Source organism: Cetorhinus maximus, chromosome 23, assembly GCF_964194155.1.
Source record: "Cetorhinus maximus chromosome 23, sCetMax3.hap1.1, whole genome shotgun sequence".
NCBI lineage: Eukaryota > Metazoa > Chordata > Chondrichthyes > Lamniformes > Cetorhinidae > Cetorhinus > Cetorhinus maximus.
The window spans coordinates 35,930,803-35,946,783 of NC_135901.1; the positions used below are offsets into that span (position 1 = coordinate 35,930,803).

The following is a 15,981-nucleotide window of genomic DNA, read 5'->3' on the forward strand; positions in this document are numbered from 1 at the left end:
CAGCCCGCTGGATGGAACCTCGGGTGCCCTGAACTTGATCTCCAGTGTCTCCAGTCCCGACTGCCCCCTTACATCAGTATCCCCTCACTTTTATACCCTGTAGTGATCCAGCTCTGGCCCCTTGAAATGGGATTCATGCGGTCATCCCACCTGAAGACATACCAGCAAGTCCATACTGGGGACAGATTGTCCACCTGCTCCGAGTGTGGGAAGGGATTCACTCAGTCAGCCAACCTGCAGAAACACGAGCGAATTCACACTGGGGAGAAGCCTTTCACCTGCTCCGTGTGTGGGAAGAGATTCACTCAGTCATCCACCCTGCTGAGACACCACCGAGTTCATGAGTAACTAGAGGGAGTGGATTTTGTGACTGAAACGTGCTCATTGACATAGGGGTTAGTGATCTGTATAGAAGTCAAATAATGCAGCCTTCAGTTGAACACCCAATGTGTCGAGTCTTTTTAATATCTCAAACACAAGTCAGTTCCTTTTGAAGGGCTCTCCCTCTCCCCTGTCTCCTCCATCCTCACCTCCAACAAGTATGAGGAGCTCATGGAGCTTCTTTGTCACTTAGATTGAGACAATCCGATCAGCTGCCTCTGCTGCTTCCCTCGCTTCCACTTGCCCACTGGGACAAACTGTCTCTAAAGTTCACCCTTGTCCAAGCCCTGAACCCACAATTTTCATCAGTTTCTCTCCCATCTCTTCTCATGTCCTCTCGGTGTTCATCTTGTCCATGAGACCCACCTCCTGCTCCATTGACCCTATTCTCACTAAACTGCTGATCACCCAACTTCCCCATGTTAGCTAATATTGTTAACAGCTCTCTCTCTCTACAGATACTGTCCCTCTCTCCTTCTAATCTGCCATCATTACCCCCTCCCCAATAAAGCCAACCCTTGTCCCCACTGTCTTTGAAGACCCGCACTAGATCTCTAACCTCCCTTTCCTCTACAATATCCTGGTCACCCCCTAAATCCATGTCCATTTACCTGGAGTTCCATTATTGAATCCGTCCAATTGGATTTATTCCCGTGCCGCAGTATTGAAGCAGATCACACAGAATCACAGTGCAGAATCACATCACATCAGGATCTGACGGAGTCACCCAATTTATCATAACCTGAATATCATCGGAGTTTGAACGTGGAAAGAAGTTGGACTGTTCACAGTGAGCATAAACCGTACACGTGGTCTGTGTGTGGATGTGGCTTCAGCCAATCATCTGAACTCTCAAAACATAAATGTGATCAGAACGGGGAAAAACCATAGAAATGTGAGACTGTGGGAAGGGATTCAGATCCCCCTCTGAGCTGGAAACCCATCGGTGCTGTCAGACTGGGGAGAGACCGTTTACCTGCTTCACCTGTGGGAAGGGATTCACTTAGTTATCCCACCTGCTGAGGCACCAGCAAGTTCACACTGGGGAGAGACCTTTTAATCACCCAGACTGTGAGAAGTGCTATAAAGGTTTGGGGCTCTGATGTCCCATCAACATATTCACACTGATGAGAGACCGTTCAGATGCTCTCACTGTGGGACTGGGTTCAGGCGATCATCTCATCTCACTGTACACCAGCGAGTTCACACTGGGGAGAGGTCGTTCACCTGCTCCCAGTGTGGAAAGACATTCACTCAATCATCCACCCTGATGCGACACCAGCAAATTCACACTGAGGATAGACCGTTCACCTGCTCCGAGTGTGGGAAGGGATTCACTCCGTTGTCCAAGCTGCTGTCACATCAGCGAGTTCATACTGAGGAGAGACCTTTTAATTGTCAAGACTGTGGGAAGTGCTATAAAAGTACTGGGGAGCTGATGTCCCATCAACGTGTTCACACAGACGAGAGACCGTTCAGGTGCTCTCACTGCAGGACTGGATTCAGGCTATCATCTCAACTCATTCTACACCAGCGAATTCACATTGGGGAGAGACCGTTCATCTGCTCCGAGTGTGGGAAGGGATTCACTCAGTCATCTCACCTGCCGATACACCAAAGAGTTCACAATGACAAGAGACATTTTAAATGCCCAGACTGCGGGAAGTGTTTTAAAAGTTCCAAGAAACTGATGTCCCATAAATGAGTTCACACTGACAACATACCATTCAGGTGCTCTCACTGTGGGAATGGGTTCAAGACATCATCTAAACTCACTGCGCACCAGCGAATTCACACTGGGGAGAGGCCGTTCACCTGCTCTGTGTGTGGAAAGGGATTCACTCGGTCATCAAACCTGCTGAGACACCAGCGAGTTCACACGTAACAAGTGAATGGATTTTGCTGTTAATCACATCCAGGACTGAACTGTGTTCATTGGAGTCTGTTTCTGCTGAAGTTAATAAGCTCCACTCACATATAGGGGTTAATATTTTGGCTAAAAATCAAATAAATCAGATTTTTGTTGAATGCACACTTATTATCTCTCACACAAGTTAGTTCCTTTTGAAGGGCTCTCCCTCCAACCTGTCTCCTCCAGCAACAAGTGTGAGGAGCTCATGGAGCTTCTTTGTCACTAAGATTGAGACAATCCGATCAGCTACTTCTGCTGCTTCCCTCCCTTCCACTAGCCCACCGGGACAAACTGTCTCTAAAGTTCCCCCTTGTCTGAGCCCTGAACCCACATCTTTCTTTAGTTTCCCCCCCCATCTCCCCTCATGCCCTTTTAGTGCTCATCTTGTCCATGAGACCCACCTCCTGCTCAATTGACACTATTCCCACTAAACTGCTGATCACCTAACTAACCCATGTTCAATGAGATTGTTAACCGTTCTTTCTCTCCAGGTACTGTCACTCTCTCCTTCAAATCTGCAATCATCACCCCCTCCTCAAAAACAAATCTTTCACCCCACCGTCCTTACTGCCCCATCTCCAACCTCGCTTTCCTCTCCACACTGTTCCAACATGCTGTCACCTCCCAAATACTGGGATTCTCAGTGTGAACAGGTTGGGATGTGTTCGGAGACAGGATGTCCCAGTTACCCACCCTGGGATTCTCAGTGTGAACAGGTTGGGATGTGTTTGGAGACAGGATGTCCCAGTTCTCCACACTGGGATTCTCAGTGTGAACAGGGTGGGATGTGTTTGGAGACAGGATGTCCCAGTTTTCCACCTTTAAAGGGACAGGGACAGGACCAGCTGGGCTGAATGATGCTGCTTTATGACATCACTGCAGTGCCTAGTAACCATTCTCCCTGAGCCCTGCTCATTATGGGCTGGCTTTAGCTCAGTGCTGTTACAGGGAGGGAAACAGGAGGAGGATTCGCGCCGTGTGGAGCTCAGGATCAATGGGGAGAGATACAGGATCAATTTCTACCTGACTGAGTGAGAAATGTCATTGTCCCGGACACTCCCTGTCCCTCAGTATCTGTATCCGGGGGACAGGCTGATGGGTTTACTCTGTATCTAATCCGTGCTGTGTTTGACTGGAGAGTGTTTGATTCTGACAATAATTGTTCACCTCGATGATGTTGAGATAAACCCATCAGCTTCTCCCCTGGACACAGATCCTGAAAGACAAGGAGTGTCTATAATATTTTCGACCATGTCCTTCATCCAGTTTTGAACTGCTTGTTCACATTTCCCCCCATGCTGCTTTATTCTAGTGAAAATACCCCCCATTTTCTCCAGTCACTCCTCAATGGAAACAGTTGAATTAAGTTAGAAACTCAAGCAGGAGCGTCACAGCAGACAGGTCACCATGAGAAAACATTTCATTCCACAGTCAGTTATTATCATCTGGAATACACTGTCTGAAAGTTTGGTCGGAGCAGGTTCAACAGTAACTTTCAAAAGGGAACTGGAGAAATGCTTGAAGGAAAACATTGACAGGGCCACGGGGAAACAGCAGGGGAGAGGACTCTTCAGGTAACTCCTCCAAAGAACTGGCAAAGGCACGATGGGCCGAGTGGCCACATTTTGGGCTGTATCTTCTCATCCGTGGTATCATCTCTGTGAATCTCTCCTGCACCCTCTCCATGGCCCTAACATCATTCCTGTTATAAGATGCGAGAATTTGACTCAATATTCTAATGCAGCTTAACCAATGATTTACAAATTAATTTTGCATAGAAAATTGGAGTAACAGGTTCAAACAGCATTTTAAACTTGTCCTTCAAATTTAAAGATTTGTGTATCTGAACCCCTTGTAACATGGCTAAAAGACATTGAGGTAAAATATCTGATATAATGAGTATTATGGGATAGAGAAGTTTAGTCTGAGTTAGAAACTCAAACAGGCTCTTCACTACAGACAGGTCACCAGGACAACACTGAAAAGACATTCCATTGCACAGAATCAGCTCATTGGAAACTCGAATCCGATCAGGGAAAAGGACAGAGTTTGTCTGTTATTAAACACATTATAAACTAAAACCAGAGTGAGGAATAGAATAGATCAGATTATAATGTGTGATGTTCATACCTCTCATTGTGAAACTATCAGAAATAACAGAATTAACAGTGGGCAGGGGAGTTTTGGGAGAATGAGAAAATTCCTGAAGAAAACTAATTGCTGGGAACCAGGGAATGTGTCCTTGTAAATCACAGATTAGAGAAATTCCAGCTGTCTTTTCCTCACTTCCTGCCAAAACCCAGCAGAGAAGACAAAGAGCCAAGGGCCACAGCTGGATCACTACAGGGTATAAAAGTGAGGGGTTACTGATGTAAGGGGCAGTCGGGACTGGAGACACCCTCAATTTAAAAGAAGGGGGAAGGCATCACCCTCCATTTTACACACGTGGAAGGGATCTCCCTCCATTTAAAGGATGGAGAATGGATCTCCCTCCATTTGAAAGAAGAGGGAAGGGATATCCCTCTATTTTAAAGATGGAGAAGTGATCTCCCTCCATTTAATAGATGTAGAAGGGATCTCCCTCCATTTTAAAGATGGAGAAGGGATATGTCACAGGATATTGTTGTTCATACCCGGGCATGTTTACAAATTTTTGAAGCTTTATTTTTTTCTTCAGCCGAATATCTCTGCTTTTAATTTGAACTTCAATTCATTGGATAATCACAATTTTCAATCTCATAATTCAAGTGCTGAGGGAGCTTTACCCTTTATCTAACCTCGTGCTGTACCTGTCCTGGGAGCGTTTGATGGGGACCGTGTAGAGGGAGCTTTACTCTCTATCTAATCCTGTGCTGTACCCACACTGGGAGTGTTTGATGGGGACCGTGTAGAGGGAGCTTTACTCTGTACCTAATCCCGTGCTGTACCTGTCCTGGGAGTGTTTGATGGGGATAGTGAGATGGAGATTTACTCTGTATCTAACTCTGTGCTGTACCTGTGTTTTATGGGGACAGTGTAGAGGGAGCTTTACTCTGTACCTAATCCCATGCTGCACCTGTCCTGGGAGTGTTTGATGGGGACAGTGAGATAGAGATTTACTCTGTATCTAACTCCATGCTGTACCTGTGTTTGACGGGGACAGTGTGGAGGGAGCTTTACTCTGTATCTGACCCCGTGCTGTACCTGTCCTGGGAGTGTTTGATGGGGACAGTCTAGCAGGAATGCACATATAGCCAGAAACACACAGACACATGGAGACAGAATCATGCTGAGTCAATGGCTGATTTTTAAATCTAAATTGATCCTTTCAAATGCCCTTTCTCAATCCAAATCGTCCTGTGAAAGAGAGGCAGATGTGGATGGAGCTTTCATCACTCACTCGTAAAGATGTCTTTCTGAAATTGTCTCGAGCCTTGGCGAGACCTCCCCTGGAGTAAGGTGAGCAGTTTTGGTCTCCTTATCTAAGGAAGGATACACTTGGCATTGAGGGAGTGCAGCGAATGTTCACCAGACTCATCCCTGGGATGGTGGGATTCCCTTATGAGGAGAGATTGAGGAAACTGGGCCTGTATTCTGTGCGCTTTGAAGAATGAGAGGTGATCTCATTGAAGCTTAGAAAATTCTCACAGGATGTGACACGGTAGATGTGGATAGGATGTTTCCCCGGCTGGGGAGTCTAGAACCAGGGGAAACAGTCTCAGAATAAGGGGCAGGCCCATTAGGACTGAGATGAGAAGGAATTTATTCACTCAGGGGGTGGTGAATCTTTTGAATTCACTACCCCAGAGGCTGTGGAAGCTCAATCATTGACCATGTTCAAGAGAGAAATCGATAGGTTTCTGGAAACTAAAGAGATCAAGAGATATGGGGATAATGGAGGAGAGGGAGATGATCAGCCATAACCTGTTTGAATGGTGGAGGAGGCATTACAGGCCGAATGGACCCCTCCTGTTCCTATGTTGCCATGTAATAGGAATACACTGAATATCGGTCTGGATATTTCAAGGCTGATTTCATTAAATATACCTTGCAGTCTGTAGTGTCTGATCACAAGCTGCAAATGTTTTTGAACTCAATACACACAAATATTTTCTCCCTGTCTACTCTGTCCACACCCCTCATGTTCTTGAATCTCTCTCTCTCTTCAGGTAACATGTCCTATGAGGGCCTTGGTCTTCCATGTCTTGCTCGATGGTTGTGCTTGACAAGGTACTGCAGTGGTTTGCCATTGCCTTCTGCAGGTTCTGGCTGACCAGGAGACTCTCCCACTCTTACCGCCTGCCATCAGGTGTATTGGAAGGATTTCCGGGCTGATAATCAACCTGTTTGGCCACGTTATGAACACACCTTCCATGGTCATCAAGTCCTGAAGTGGGACTCCAACCCGGAGCTACTGGCTCAGAGGATGGGGCACTAACCCCCACCAGCATGTTGTATATCCCTATCAATTCTCCCCTCATCCATCTTTTCTCCAAGGAAAATAGTCCCAACATCTCCTATCTATCTTCGTAACTGAAGTTCCTCATCCCTGAGACCATCCTCGTGAATTTTTTCTGCTCTTTGTCCAGTGGCTTCACATCCTTCCTGAAGTGTGGCACCCAGAACAGGACACAATACTCGAACTGAGGCCTAACTCGTGCCTTATACAAGTTCAACATAAACTCCTTGCTCTTGTACTCTGTGCCCCTGTGAATAATCAATGATCCCTGGTTATTGACCTCTTTTTGTTTCTCTCTCGTTATCTCTCTCTCTATCTCTCTCTCTCTCTCTCTCTCTGGGAATCTCTAAAAAAAAACTACAATCCTCAGTCAGCCATTTGAAGTTTCTTCACAGGGGCCATTTTCTCCCCAAATCCCTGCAGCATCGGAGCAAGATTTACTCTTGTACACCAAATATCTGGCAATAAACACCAACATTTCATCTAACCCCTTGCTATAAGGGGATAGTGCAGAAGGAGATTTACTTTGTGTCTAAAGCTGTGCTCTACATGCCCGAGGAGAGTAGATGGAGCTTCCTGAGTCATCGTTGGGTTTTCTTGTATTTGCTGATATTTCATCAAGTCATTTGCTTTTTAATTTCACCCCCTGCACTTTCTCCATTCCTCTAACCATGCTGATCACATATCACACTCACTCTCCCACACTTGTAAGGCCCCAGGCGTGCACACACACACACACACTCACTCTCATGTTCGCACAAACTCATGCAGAGAAACAGTCATGCACAGCATCTCCCCCACGGGCCTGTGCATGGATTCATGTAGGTACCACACGCACACACACATGTACACATGCACAGCTGTACACACATGCACCCTCTCACACACTCACACACTTACTCTCAATCACACTCACAGTAAAGTGTATGATCTGTTGAAATGTTGCTGATGTTGTTACTCTCAGTCCACACGGTACCTTCATGTTATTAGAGGATGTTTTCACATCTGTTCTGATAACTGTCATCCCACAGGGGCAAAATTTCACTGGGTCAACATTCTCACCAAACATGAAATCGTCCACAAAGCAAGACTCACAAATTGAACACAAGTTTCCTTGTTTGATTCTCCCTGGCCTCTTCCGATTCTCTGATAGATTCCTGGTGCTGGGACAGAGAGACCGAACGAGAGAGAGAGAGATAGGAGGAGGGAAAGGGAGGTAGGGAAGGCAGGCAGAGAGATTTCAGATATCTGCAACTCAATCAGAACTTCAACAGAACCACCAAAAGCCTCAATCTCCACCATTTGGAAGGTCCATCATGTCCAAGTTCCCCTCCAAGTCACACTCTGTCCTGAGTTGTCTGACATCCAGAAACGGATGAGCAGAAATCTCTTCCCCGATACAATCTCCAGTCCTAGCCATCGATTCCATCCCTGTCCCTGGGAACTGTCTGATGCTGAAACAGACTGATCACAGCCGTGACAAAATATTTTACCACATAATAAGCTTCCAACCACATATCCACATCATCACCAAGACCGCCTATTTCCACCTCAGTTACATCACATGACTCCACCCCAGTCTCAGCTCATCTGCTGCTGAAACTATCATCCATTCCTTTGTTACCTCTAGACTTAACTATCTTAACGCACTCCCAGCCAGCCTCCCATATTCAACCTCCCTGTAACCTTGAGATCATCCAAAACTCTGCTGCCCGTGTGCTCACCCATCCATCACCCCTGTGCTCATTGGCCTGCAATGGGTTAAGAAGCATCAAAATGTTAAATATTTCATCCATCTTTTCAAATCCCTATCTCTGTAATCTCCTCCAGCCTCACAACCCTCCGAGATATCTATGCTCCTCTTATTCCAACTCCTGAGCATTCCCGGTTTTAACTGTTCCACCTTTGGTGGCCGCGCCTTCAGCTGCCATTGCCGTAAGCTGTGGAATTTACTCTATAAACCTCTCGACCTCTCCCATCTTGCTTTCCTACTTTAAGATAATCCTTAAAACCTACCTGTCTAACCAAGCTGTTGGTCACCTGCCCTAATATCTCCTTATGTGGCTCAGCATCAAATGTTTCTTGATAACATTCCTGTGAATCACCTTGAAACGTTCTATTACACAAAGGCACTATATAAATACAAATTGTTGTTGTTGATTTGGACATATATCACTGTTCCTTCATCATTGCCGGGTGAATAACCTGTAACTCCTTACCTAACAGCATTGTGGGAGCAGCTTCACCACACGGACTGCAGTGGTTCAAGAAGGTCAAACATCATCTTCTCCACAGGCAACTGGGGATTTACAATATTTGCTGGTCTTGTTAGTAAAAGGGTAGGGGAGTGGGACTAACTGACTTGCTCTTGCGGAGAGCCAGCACGGACACAATGATTCAATGATTCTGTGCCTCGATGAGAAAGGACCTACACTGGAGGCCAGGGAACAACTTCTGTAACCAACACCCACCCTGATACAAACCGGCTCTTAATTGGTCCGTCTGTATTTCTAGACTCGGTTCTGTGAGCAACGCCTGCAATAAAATAATAGCAAAATACTGCAGCTGCTGGAAATCGGATATAAAAAGAGAAAATGCTGGAAATACTCAGCTGGTCAGGCAATATCTGTGGAGAAAGGAACAGAGTTAACATTTCAGGGGGTGCAGAATGAAATACGGGGAATATAAATAGTGCAGAATTTGATGGTCAAGAGAAATGGAAGTGAAATGGAATATAGCGCAGGAAAAACAATTCCTGACTATGAAATATACTATGGGAAGTTGAAACTGGGAAGCCAGCAGCACATGGTCAGGGGATGGGCAATGGTGGAAACCTCATTCACCGATGATCAGTGAAAATAACACTAAATATCAAATCAGGGGCAGAGGAAGTAAGACCATGGCAGAGAGGAGATAAGGGAGGGCAGAGGAGAAACAGAGCAATGGATGGACATGGATTCAGATCCAGAGTAAAAGAGCCCGAGAGCCATGAAATTTCACATGGATAATGGAGCGGAGCACTGAAAGCTCAAAGTTATGGATGAATGGTCAGAAATACTCACCTCTGAAACGATTTCAGTCTTTCAGATTTAAACTGTCCTGCTGGAGGCTGCAGCTGGAGAGACACCAGAAGCACTGGAGTCAGAGATTACAAAAATCCCACCTTCCAGGCAAAACCCGGTAAGTGGGATGACGTCACTTTGCAATTGTTTTCTTTACACACTGAGTGGTTTGGATCTGGAATGCGCTGCCTGAGAGTGTTACAGAAGCTGATCTAATCGAGACTTTCCAAAGAGAATTGTATCATTATCTGAAGATGAAAAGGTTTCAGGGCTACGGGGAAAAGGTGGGAGATTGGTACAAAGTGAATTATTCTTGCAGAGAGCCAGGAGATTCACGTCAGGCTGAATGACTTCCTTCTGTGCTGTAACAGATTATAATTCTAATGGGACAGGTAGATGTCAAATCAAAGGGATTTAGCAAGTAATAAAAGTTGAAATATGCTGTAAATGGAAAAGGTTTTGTCGGTGCAGAGGAACAGAGCAGGAAAGACATGGAAGATTCTAACTAATGCATCATCTTAGTAATCAACAGGTTTGAGAATCCAGTATCAACAACTTTAATAAATTTTAAGAAATACAAGCTGATCCAATCCTCTGTCCTCCACCATAACTTACACTGATCCATCAATCAGAGTAAACATGCAAGTCCCGTGTGTCCACAGTCACTTACACGAGGTCAGCCCACTGAATGGAACCTCAGGCACCTGAGCTTGATCTCCGGTGTCTCCAGTCCCGACTGCCCCCTTACACAGTATCCCTTCACTTTTATACCTGTAGTGATCCAGCTCTGGCCCCTGACTCTTCTTTGTCTTCTCTGCTGGGTTTTGGCAGGTAGTGAGGAAAAGACAGCTGGAATTTCTCTAATCTGTGATTTACAAGGACACATTCCCTGGTTCCCAGCAGTTACTTTTCTTCAGGAATTTTCTCATTCTCCCTAAACTCCCCTGCCCACTGTTAATTCTGTTATTTCTGATAGTTTCACAATTATAGGTCTGAACATCACACATTATAATCTGATCTATTCTATTCCTCACTCTGGTTTCAGTTTATATTTTGGTTAATAACAGACAAATTCTGTCCTTTTCCGTGATCTGATTCGAGTTTCCAATGAGCTGATTCTGTGCAATGGAATGTCTTATCAGTGTTGCCATGGTGACCTGTCTGCAGTGAAGAGCCTGTTTGAGTTTCTAACTCAGGCTGAACTTCTCTATCCCATAATACACATTATATCAGGCATTTTACCTCAATGCCTTTTAGCCATGTTACAAGGGGTTCAGATACACAAATCTTTAAATTTGAAGGACAAGTTTAAAATGCTGTTTGAACCTGTTACTCCAATTTTCTATGTAAAATTAATTTGTAAATCATCGGTTAAGCTGCATTTAGAATATTGAGTCAAATTCTCGCATCTTATAACAGGAATGATGTCAGGGCCATGGAGAGGGTGCAGGAGAGATTCACAGAGATGATACCACGGAGGAGAAGATACAGCCCAAAATGAGGCCACTCGGCCCATCGTGCCTTTGCCAGCTCTTTGGAGGAGATACCTGAATATTCCTCTCCCCTGCTGTTTCCCCATGGCCCTGTCAAAGTTTTCCTTCAAGCATTTCTCCAATTCCCTTTTGAAAGTTACTGTTGAACCTGCTCCCACCAAACTTTCAGACAGTGTATTCCAGATGATAACTGACTGTGGAATGAAATGTTTTCTCATGGTGACCTGTCTGCTGTGAAAATCTTGCTTGAGTTTCTAACTTAGTTCAACTGTTTCCATTGAGGACAGACAGGAGAAACTGGGGGGTATTTTCACTAGAATAAAGCAGGATGAGGAGAGATGTGAGCAAGCAGTTCAAAACTGGATCAAGGACATGGTCGAAAATATTACAGACACTCCTTGTTTTTCAGGATCTGTGTCTCGGCGAGAAGCTGATGGGTTTATCTCATCATCATCGAGGTGAACAATCATTGTCAGAATCAAACACTCTCCAGTCAAACACAGCACGGATTAGATACAGAGTAAACCCATCAGCCTGTCCCCCGGATACAGATACCGAGGGACAGGGAGTGTCCGGGACAATGACATTTCTCACTCAGTAAGGTAGAAATTGATCCTGTATCTCTCCCCATTAATCCTGAGCTCCACACGGCTCGAATCCTCCTCCTGTTTCCCTCCCTGTAACAGCACTGAGCTAAAGCCAGTCCATAATGAGCAGGGCTCAGGGAGAATGGTTACTAGGCACTGCAGTGATGTCATAAAGCAGCATCATTCAGCCCAGCTGGTCCTCTCCCTGTCCCTTTAAAGGTGGAAAACTGGGACATCCTGTCTCCAAACACATCCCACCCTGTTCACACTGAGAATCCCAGGGTGGGGAACTGGGACATCCTGTCTCGAAACACATCCCACCCTGTTCACACTGAGAATCCCAGGGTGGAGAACTGGGACATCCTGTCTCCAAACACATCCCACCCTGTTCACACTGAGAATCCCAGTGTACGAGAAGTGACAGCATCTTCCAACAGTGTAGAGAGGAGAGGGGTTTTGGAGATGGGGCAGTAGTTTGCAAAGAACAGTGGGTTCAAACGTTTGTTTTTTTGAGGAAGGGGTGATGATTGGAGATTTCTAGCAGAGCGGGACAGTACCTTAGAGAATGAACCGTTAACAATTGTGGAAGAATAAAATGCATCTACAGGACAACTAAGGGTTAAACAGTTAAAACCGTAGTGGAATACTACAGCACAGTTCCCTCTTTTGTTCTAGCAGGCACACCTGCAGCTGCCAGCTAATTGAGCAGGAAAGGAGTATCATAAACAAGCTTCCTAGAATCCTTGAGACAAGGCTAGGATGTCTGCCCCCAACAGAAAGAGACAGGATCAAGCAATGGTCATCTGTTCTCTAGAGTGTACATCCCCTAGCACTAAAGATAAGGTCAAGCATGGTTATCTATTCTCTGTCTCACTTTTTTATTACCAGATGGGCTTCCCCCAATATCCTGTATAGTCATAAATTAGAATAGACTAATTGTGTGTTGTATGCCAAAGACAATGATTCTCAATGTAATTAATTATTGAAGGTTAGACAGTCTTATCACTTTCAAGCTCTTTGAAATGTACGACTTTTACTATAAATATGTGTGTACTGTGATGCTTCCTCAGAGTGCCAGCTAGCTCCATTGTATGCTGCTGGGCTCTCCATGATATCATGATTCAATAAAGACTTCCAAGACAAACCTCCTGGGTCTGAGTGTTCATTCCGTTTTCCGCGACAACAATATTAGTGAATACGGGGAAGTTGGGTGATCAGTAGTTCAGTGAGATTGGGGTCAGTAGAGCAGAAGGTGGGTCTCATGGACAAGATGAGCACTGAGAGGGCATGAGGGGAGATGGAAGGGAAAATGGGGAAAGATGTGGGTTCAGGGCTCGGACAAGGGGGAACTTTAGAGACAGTTTGTCCTGGTGGGCTAGTGGAAGGGAGGGAAGCAGCAGAGGCAGCCGATCGGATTGTCTCAATCTTAGTGACAAAGAAGCTCCATGAGCTCCTCACACTTGTTGTTGAAGGTGAGGGTGGAGGAGACAGGGGAGAGGGAGAGCCCTTCAGAAGGAACTAACTTGTGTTGGAGATATTAAAAAGACTCGACACACGGTGTTTAACACAAAGCTAGGTATTTGATTTTTGGCCAGAATATTAACACTTATAACTGGACTGGAGTTTATTAACATCAGTAGAAACAGACCCCAATGAAAATGGTTCAGTCCTGGATGTGATTAACAGCAAAATCCATTCACTGTAGTTGCTTGTGAACTCGCTGGTGTCTCAGCAGGGCAGATGACCGAGTGAATCGCTTCCCACACTCGCAGCAGGTAAACGGTCTCTCCCCAGTGTGAACTCGCTGGTGTCTCAACAGATGGGAAGATGTAGTGAATTCCTTTCCACACTCCAAGCAGGTGAATGGTCTCTCCCCAGTGTGAACTCGCTGGTGTTTCAACAGGGTGGATGACTCAGTGAATCTGTTCCCACACTTGGAGCAGGTAAATGGTCTCTCTCCAGTGTGAACTCGCTGATGTTTCAGCAGGTCAGATGACTGAGTGAATCCCTTCCCACACTGCAAGCAGATGAATGGCCTCTCCCCTGTGTGACTGCGCCGATGAGTTTCCAGGTCAGACGAGTAATTGAATCCCTTCCCACAATCTCCACATTTCCACAGCTTCTCTCCAGTGTGACTCCGCTTATGTTTAGACAGGCCAGATGATTGACAGAATCCTCGTCCACACACAGAACACGTGTACGGTTTCTCCCCACTGTGAACAGTACCTTTTACTTCCATGTTCAAAATCCAATGATATTCTGATCCAAATGAATAGAATGCATCTGTCCGGTCTTATCTGATGTTTGGTTTGAGTTTCCCGACTGCAAATCCTCCCCTTCTAATACCCTGTGAAATTGATTTATAACAGAAAAAAGGGAGTGAGAGAGAACCCACAAAAACACAAAGGCAGGTTGTGAAATTGAGCTGAATGAATCTAGGAATTTGAGAGGCCGGAACTAGGAAAAAGTGACCATGAAAACTGCTGTATTGTCATAAAAACCCAACTGGTTCACTAATGTCCATCAGGGAAGGGAACCTGCCATTCGGTCTGGGTCTATACAAGACTCTGTGATCTGTGAGAGGAGATAGAGAGAGAGAACATGAGAGAAGGAGAGAGAGCAATGGAGGAAAACAAGATGGACTTCATCCAACTGCAACTCAACAAGAATGTTGACAGATTCTGCCAAACCGTCACTCCTCACCACCTGGAAGGACAAGAGCAGCTGGTGCATGGGAAAACCATCATCTCCAAGACACAGACCAGGGAGTTCACACTGGGGAGAGGCCATTCACCTTCTCCGTGTGTGAGAAGGGATTTAATTGATAGTCCAACTGCTGAGAAACCAGCGAGTTCACAAGTGACAGCAGGGGTGGGATTCTGCTGTTATTGCTGCTGTTAATCACATCCAGGACTGAGCCATGTTCTTTCTGACAGTTTGGGTCTGTTTCTGCTGATGTTAATAATCCTTGTAACTGGGCTGAAGTTTAATATTCTAAAAATCAGTTTGCTTTACTTTGTAACTTCCAATAAAGTACTCCTTTCAGGCTATTTTTGAGATGAAACCAAGCAGCTGACATCTTTATTGGGGGAAATGTGCAGTAGGACACATGCATGATCATCCTTGCCCAGGGGACAGGAAGAGAGATTGCTGTGAATTTCTGATTCTGTCAGATCTTGATGTGATTTTGGTTTGAGTTTCCCGTTTGTCAATCTTCCTTTCCTAGGAACTCGATAGAGAAATTTACAAAATCCATTACTATCAGTTCAGGATGGAAATTGAGAAGAGGCAAACATTCCTCTTGGTTTGAGTTTGCTGTGTGTAAATCCTCCCCTTCTAACCCCCTGTAAAAGGAGTTTCCAAAATCTATCCCTGTCAGTCCAGGATAGAAATGCACAACATTCTCTCCTCCTGCCACCTGGACCAGGATGATAGCGCATGCGCCCTGCTGCACATTGCCCCCTATAAAGATGGCGGCCGTTACCCTGGGCCTGTCTCCGAGCGGAGACTCGGGCCACAGTTTTTTGTCGTCGTCCCATTCGGTGCAACCGTGGGACTGGTCGCTTCATTTCTCAGTTTCGGGCCTTCTATGGATGTTCATGAAGCCTCCCCGCCCATTCTGCCGCCTCCATTCCTCCCCACTCACCGGCTCTATTTATTCGCTCGTGTTCCTCATTTCTCAGACCCTTCGAACAGCTCCAGGTACAGACCGCACTGCGCATGCTCCGGTCGGAGTCTGCAATGCGCATGTTCCAACCAATGAGCGGTACCGCGCCTGCGTGAGGAGCTCGCAGTGAGGTTAGGGCACATCCTGCCTTCCATTGAATGCTGGGTAAATCCGCCGCCATTGAAAGCCTCCTTTGTTAAATAGAAAATTATGTTTTGTGATCCGATGACGAATGGAGCCACAGGGCCAAGATATAAAATTATTATAAAAGCAAAAACCTGCAGATGCTGGAAATCCAAAACAAAAATACGTGGAAAAACTCAGCAGGTCTGACAGCATCTGCGGAGAGGAACACAGTTAACGTTTCAAGTCCGTATGACTCTTCAACAAAACTAAGGAAAAATAGAATAATTAGTTCTGTTGAAGAGTCATACGGACTCG

The 15,981-nt window shown here is 45.6% G+C and overlaps 2 protein-coding genes and 1 pseudogene across 2 annotated transcripts in view; 1 reads left to right on the forward strand and 2 right to left on the reverse strand.

Moving 5' to 3' along the window:
* The window catches only part of LOC144697496 (uncharacterized), a 253,619-nt gene that overhangs the window by 231,409 nt on the left and 6,229 nt on the right, over positions 1 to 15,981 (reverse strand). The window lies entirely within an intron of this gene.
* LOC144697978 (uncharacterized) overlaps positions 1 to 15,981 on the forward strand; it is a 608,842-nt gene that overhangs the window by 204,858 nt on the left and 388,003 nt on the right. The gene's annotated exons all lie outside the window — the stretch shown is intronic.
* Positions 1 to 15,981, reverse strand: part of LOC144697974 (uncharacterized) — a 102,866-nt pseudogene that overhangs the window by 75,930 nt on the left and 10,955 nt on the right.